Raw genomic sequence first — 7,643 nt, 5'->3', positions numbered from 1 at the left:
CTTCATCAATATCAGCTGGAATACCCTGTAATAGTGGCAATTTATTAACCTCTGCTGTAAAAGGCAAGAGAAAGAACACTCATGCTATTTTTCCACAAAAATGGTGGTCAGGAGAAAGGGTGTTTTAGAGAGGTAGTGATACAGGGAGGGGAGAGGGGAAGCCATTAATAAGAAGCAGAGTACATTTTCCACTGACATATATACAATTCTCAAGACTAAAGAGGCGTCTATAATCTAAACAGGACACCCCCTGTTCCTTCTTCATCTTCCCCTCCATTCTTTTACAGACACTTCCCCCAGAAGACATAGCCCTTGCTTCACTGTCTGAAGGAGAGAAAATGCAAAAGGTAAATAGATAAATATAAAAGACAGCACATAACTTAAGGACCATACTGATATTATAAGAGTTCAGAGAAATTGAGATTGGGAAAGGTCCTTGAAGAAATTGCAAGGCGTGAGTGCAGCCCCCTGCTCCTGTGAGGCTGAGGGGGAATTTTCCTTCCTCTCATTGCCCCCTGGGGTGCTATGTTCTTGTCCATCTCCCAGTATGAAGGAGATCCTTCTGCAGCGAAGCCCACCATTAGCTGAGCCCAGCAGCTCAGCTTCTCAGTTTTCCTGGCACCTGCCTGAGGGCTTGCAGACTGAGCTTGCAGACTGAGCAGGATGCTGGGCATCCACTGTGCCTTCTCAAGGGAAAGGGAGGGAGCTGGGGCACAGAAAGCCAAACTCCTCTCCAGGCAGAGGCACTAGGGAAGCGGGAGCAGGAGGGAGGAAAAGTCCATTGTATGCTGCTAATAATCACAATAATAATATTGAAACAGCACTTACTACACCCAGGACAGTTCCCAGCAATTTACATGGGGTATTAACCCAGGTAATCCTCACAACAACCCTATGAGGAAGTACTATTCATATGCCCATTGTTAATGGCAAGTTAATGAACTTGCCTAAGAACACACAGCTACTTAATTGGCATAACTGAGACTTGAGCCCAGACACAGCCCGACTCTAGCACCTCTGTTGTTACATGGTTCACAACTCAGGCAGCACATTAGAATCACTTGGAGAGCTGTTAATCAATACTGATACCTGTCCTCAACCCCAGAACTACAGATTTAATTGATCTGCAGTGGGGCCCAGGGCATGAGGTCTTTTTAAGTGTCCCCAGGTGATTCAAATATACAGCCAGGAGAGAGCCACACTATTTAGGCTCTCTCTACACGGTTATCTCAGGACCTCAGCACCTCTGCTTTCCTCCCTGTTACTCAGACTATTACATTACACCCTGATCTTACACTCTGCCACTCTCCATTTTTCTTCCCTTGCAGTGGTTTTAAAATATGTCCACAAATTCTTGAACACTCATCTCTTTGAAAGGTAGAGATGACTCCCTTACCCTTGAGTAGTGACTCTCTTCTAATGAATGTAATTTAGCAGCAGTGAAGGTCTGTGACTTCCAAGACCAGGTCATTAAAGACCTTTGCAGCTTCTTCCTTCCTGGTAAGTTGTGGATTGCTCCCTCTGGGGGAAGCCAGCTGCTATGTCATAAGCTCACTCAGCCCTATGAAGAGGACCTCCTGGTGAGGAACTGTGGACTCCTGCCCACAGCCAAGGAAGAATGGAGGTCTTCCAGCAAGTAATCACTGAATGAGCCAAACTGGGAGTAAATCTTCCAGCCCCAGGCAATCCCTAAAATGACTAGAACCCTGGTGGACATCTTGAATGCTACCTTATGGAAGACCTGAGCTGGAACCATCCTGCTAAGCTGCTCCCAGATTCCTGACCCTCAGCCACTGTGTGAGATCATAAATGTCCATTACTTTACACTGATAAACTGTGGGTTCATTTGTTATGTAGCAATAGATAACGAATACAGCCATCTTCAACCCCCACCTCCAACTCGCAAGTCCTCCCATATTGACTTGGAGCTGGGAAGTTGCCAGTGCTGCAATAGAAAAGTGTCTGACATCCTAAGGTGGAATTCTGAATGCATTTACCATAGAAACATAGCTGCATGAATATTTATATATGTACATAAATGTATGTAGATGCATAGAAGAAGTCTGGAAGAAACAAGTCACACTGTTAATAGTTGTAGAGCCTGAGATAGGAAGGGGAGTGGGAGCAGGGGTTGGGGAGAAAGCCAAAGGGAATTTTTCTTGCTGCTCTGCAGGCTACTGTGTCATTTGGACGTTTCACACCAAGAATATATCCATGCACCACTTAGGTAATGAAACATATTTTTCCTGCATAAAAGTGAGGGAGGTTTAAAAAAATAAAAGTGGCATAATCATACCCAAGGCTGGGTTCTGTTGGAAGTAGAATACTAGAAAGTTCTGCAAGTACATTGTGGATACAGTAGTAATTTTGTAGCCTGTCCTGAGGGCCTTAATACCAGGTAGAACACTGTGAGAACAACAGGCCTTGAATCCTGATCTCCACATGTGCTTAATTCTTGACTCTAACACTTAACCAGCTCGGCAAGTTATGAAACTGTTCTGAGCCTGTTTCCTCATCTGTAAAGTTGGGATAATGATTTGAGAATTAAAGAAGCTAAATATATACATCACCTCATACAGTGAATGGTCTGGAGGTTGCATTCACCAAGTGATAGCTGTCATACTGTGGGAAATATGCTGCTAGTTCCAAACACGTACATTTTGGGATCATTACCTGTAAATAAGCTAAGGGTTCCATGAATTATATATTTTTGTCAATTCCTCTTTTTTTGGGGATGCAAACAAATTCATGAAACAAAGTAGACTTTCAAGACTCATTTACCGCATGAATTTTGCAAACATTCCAGAGGTCAAATATTTGTTTTCTATTTAAAGTGATAAAGGCCCGAAAAAGTCATATTCCTGAGCTACAAGAGAGAAACTGAGGACAGTGGAGATGAGAATAAAATCCCTAAAACTTAAAGGATGCTGGATCTGGATTCTACTGGATGTTGGTGCTGAAGAGTGGGACTGTCCTATCCTTTTCACATATGTTAGAGGTCACACACAGGGAGCCCACAGACCCCAGCATGCCAATAAACGTGTTTCTTGTGACCCATACAATGTTTCTGAAAAGCATTTGAATTAGTTACCCACATTTAAATTGGGAAGATTTCACATAAAAATAAAGGTTTCATATTGCTCTTAAAAAAACTGACATAACTGGCTATCATGGGCCAACTGGCTAGAACTGAATCGTGGATTCCTCCTTAGTTAGGGTGAGGGTTCTTCAAGAGGCCATAAACCCTACTTGGACTGGCCCGAATCCCTCATTAGGGTTATCTACTTGTCCTTTAGGCGTTCAGTTTGCTCCACTGAAACTTTGGATGTTTATTCCAATCTAGTAAGAGTGTTGCTGGGATGGGATGACCACATGCTTCTATAGTTATAAAAACTGCCCAACCATGCCTGCAATGAAGAGATCCCAGAAATAGAAGCCATCTTTCTCTGTTTACTTTTTATTGAACCAAAGAAGAGGAATGTGGAGCTCTCCAAAATGTTTCTGTGAGGAAATGAAGAGCTGTTATTTATAATCTACTATACTTCTACAGTGAGCTAATATTTATCAGGAAGACCTCCAGTCTCTCAAATGGTCTAAAGTTGCGTGTCATTTCAGCCAACCTATCTGCATCATCTTTTCCATTTGAGTAGTCTGGGATTCTTTGCCTCTGCACATGCTCAAATCCTACAACTGGAAGAAAAAGCTGAACTATGACCCTTGCCTTTGATATATATAGAGAGATACTTATCGAGTTTGGTGATATTGAGTTCATTTTTAATATCATGGAGTCACTTGTGAATCAATACCTGTCCAATACTTGTCTAATAAATGTTCCTCTCTGACAGTTATTAAAAACAAACAAAAATAGGTTCTATTTCCTTAACTCTGCTTGAGGATCTTTCAATAGCAAAATTATCCCCCATAATTAACAAAAGCAAATATGAGTTTGCTTTTAAAAGACTCATTTGCTAGTCGCTTTTTTAGTCTAGGTCATTTCTGGCCTAGGTTATTTTTTAATATTTTATTTAAAAAATTTTCAAACATACAGAAAAGTTGAAAGAATGGCACAGTGAACACCCACGTATTCACCTCAAGATTCAATAATGAACATTTGCTATATTAACTTTACCACATATTCATTTATTCTTCTTTTAACCTATAAATTTTGATACATTTCAAAGTAAGTTGCAGACATCAGTGCATTTTACTCCTAAACACTTCAGCATTCATAGCACCAGAGTTCAATATTTATGTTTTAAAAAGTTTTAACTGCGGTAAAATATACACAACATAAAATTTATCTTTTTAACAATTTTTAAGTGTACACTTCTGTGGCATTAAGTACAGTCACATTGTAGTAAAACCATCATCACCATCTATCTTCAAAGTTTTTCCTTTTCCCCAACTGAAATTCTTCACCCATTAGACACTAACTATCCATTCTTCCCTCCTCTCTGCCTTTGAAAACTACCATACTACTCCCTGTCTCTATGAATTTGACTACTCTAGATACTTCATATAAGTGGAATCATACAAGATTTATCCTTTTGTGACTTTCTTATTCCACTTAGCATAATGTCTTCAAGGGTCATCCATGTTGTCACATGTTAGAATTTCCTTCCTTTTTAAGACTGAATAATATTCCATTGTATATACATATCACATTTTGTTTAACCATTCATCTATCAGACACCTGGGCTGCCTCCACCTTTTCTTCCCAAGACTGTTTTTTTCAGAGCAGATTTAGGTTTCTTCCACTTTTTGGCTATTGGGAATAACGCTGCTGTGAACATGGGTGTACAAATATCTGTCTGAGTACCTACTGTCACTTATTTGGAGTATACACCCAGAAGTGGAATTGCTGGAGCATATGCTAATTCTATGTTTAATTTTTTTGAGGAATCTATGGTTTCTTTTTTATATAACATTTATACCTAGTGAAATGCACATATCTGAAGTGTATAGATTTTGATACATTGTAACAAATGTATACTCTAGTGGATTATTTTTCTTTTCTTTTTTAGGTCCATCGATATATACATATAAGAATTTTTCCATTAGAATGCTACACAGTCAGTGGCCAAAAGCCTGTTGGAAAGAGTGTGGGCTTAGATGACATCAAGACATACAGTTTTAGAACCTACCGGCCTTATCTCTTCACATATTTTGAAGTCTAAAAAAGGATCTCACTGTCCTGAAATCAGAAATTTGCAAAAATCATCATCTCCATCTTCTACTACTGACTATAAACATTTTACCTTGTGTAAGCAATGACCGCAATAGTTCCAAAGAAGGAGTTTTAAACAAAAGAATGCATGTGGGGCTCAATTTTTAGCTCCCACCCATTACCAGAAAGAGATGATCTCTCCCTACATCCATCATGCAGATTTTCCAGAGTCTAAAAATTCTAAGCAGGTAGTAGCAAATTTATCATACAGATCAGTAGTTTATAACATTGAAAGTGAAAACAACAATGAATATAGCATATTTTTTGCCATCAGATTGACAAAAAGTGACAGTTTCACTGGGAAAAGTGTGGAGAAACAGGCATTGGCAGATGCTGTAGGTGACATAAAATAGCAGGGCAATTTGCTAATAATCTGTTAACATTTTTAATATACATTATTCCTAACCCAGAAGTTTCACCTCTAGGAATTTTTCTTACAGAAATACTCATACGAGCGCACCAAGGTGTATTTGTACATGGTTGCTCATCGCCACGTGGCTTGTAGGAGCAAAAAATTGGAAACGACCCAAATATCAGTCAGAAGGTAGCTGCTAAAAATAAATCCTGATATACACACATTTAACTGGTATAACTTGCTTTACCAGCTTGGACACAAATGAGGTTACATCTTTTTTATTTTTTCAAATTACATTAGGCCCAAACATCTATGTGCCAGATTAGTGCCAGAGGAAGTCCACTGCCTGTCTCCTCTCTTAAGGCCTCTTCTCTCTCCCTGAATTGTCCAAACACCCTGGGGCTTTTACTCCTTGCAAAGCAGCGAGTCTTGCTTCTAAATGCCTCCTGGAGAGAAAACTAGAGAATCTGATTAGTCTATTAGGAGCCTTATTTTCAACGTCTGTTGCTTCTGTTTGCCATACTGTGACTGTTGAAAGCTGCAAAAGTAATAAATAGGGAGTAGTGTTGTAAAATAAAGATGGGGGAAAAAAAAAGGCTTGATTGAGTCTGTTTTGAAAAATAAAAGTAAAGATCTTACTTGTATTTAAACATGAGCTATCTTTGACTATATATGTGTGTGTGTATATATATATAAATTTAGCATATACTGTAGTTGCAACAATGATTTAATTTTTAGAGTAAACAAAGAATGAATCAAGTGTTGATTTGGTGCTTGGGGGGATAAATTTTCTAACAAAATTATTTGAAAGCAAATTTTGACACCCTTCACTTCACACTGACTTTTATATATAGCAGAATGACAAGGGTCACCTTGAGGAAAAGTGTGAGGGCTTAATCAATTTTGCTGAGACCCTCTCTTAATTCTTTGATATTCAAGTAATTCTTCTTTTGAAAAATGTATCCTGTTATCATTCTTGTTTTTCTCATCTTTAATTGTTAACTGGTCTAACACTGCTAGATACTCATTTGCTTATGGAACAGTTCTCCAAAATCATTTTCAATGGCTTTATAAAATCATGCATCTTTTGCAAGAGTAGCAGTTTCACATTGCAACTGAAATGCATTTTATTTACATTATATTGTGGGATGTTTATAACATCTGCAATCAGGAAAATTGACTGGCTGAGTGGGGATAGATGCTGATATTAAGTTGGGAGGGCTATTTAAGTGAGGACTAATTTAGTAAGTGGTCAGTTCATTAGTGGATATTTTCCTGTTATGACCAATTTCTGCTTTCCTACACAACTTAGCAACTACTTGGATTGAGATAATAATGAATAGCTGGATAATAAGAAACTTCCGTACTACGCAGTACTAGAGAGGAATTAGGTGTGTATTGACATGGAAAAACATTCACAATGCATTGCTAACTATAAAAAACAAGTTCCACATGAATAGTATAACCATGTTTCTATGAAATAATAACAAATGTTAGTATATGCATAAGAAATATAAACAAATAAAACAACCTGGAAGATACTCCAAACTATTAGCAGTCATTTCTGATGAATGTGTGGGGAGTGGGGAAAATGACTTCATCATTTTTGAATATGATAAAATCTAATTTAAAATATTTTTAACTAGTGGACCAGGTATAGTGGCTCACACCTATAAACCCAATGCTTTGGGAAGCTGAGGCAGGAGGATCGCTTGAAGCAACATAGCGAGACATTGTCTCTACAAAAGAATTTTTTAAGAAATTAGCTGGATGTGGTGGCACAAGCTGGTAGACCGAGCTACTCAGGAGGCTGAGGTGAGAGAATTACTTGCGCCCACAAGTTCAAGATTACAGTGAGCTGCTATGATCATACCACTGTGCTACAGTCTGGGTGACAGAGTGAGACCAATATATATAACATACATATATTTAAACTAGTGTAGCTGAAATAGAACCAAAGTTGAAGAAGAAGAAGGAAGAGGAGGTTGAGGAAGGGAAGGAGAGGAAGGAAGAAAAGGAGGGAGGGAGGGAGACAGACAGGAAGGAAAAAGGAAGATGGGC

This window comes from Pan paniscus, chromosome 4 (genome assembly GCF_029289425.2).
Source record: "Pan paniscus chromosome 4, NHGRI_mPanPan1-v2.0_pri, whole genome shotgun sequence".
NCBI lineage: Eukaryota > Metazoa > Chordata > Mammalia > Primates > Hominidae > Pan > Pan paniscus.
This window is presented reverse-complemented; position numbering follows the sequence as displayed.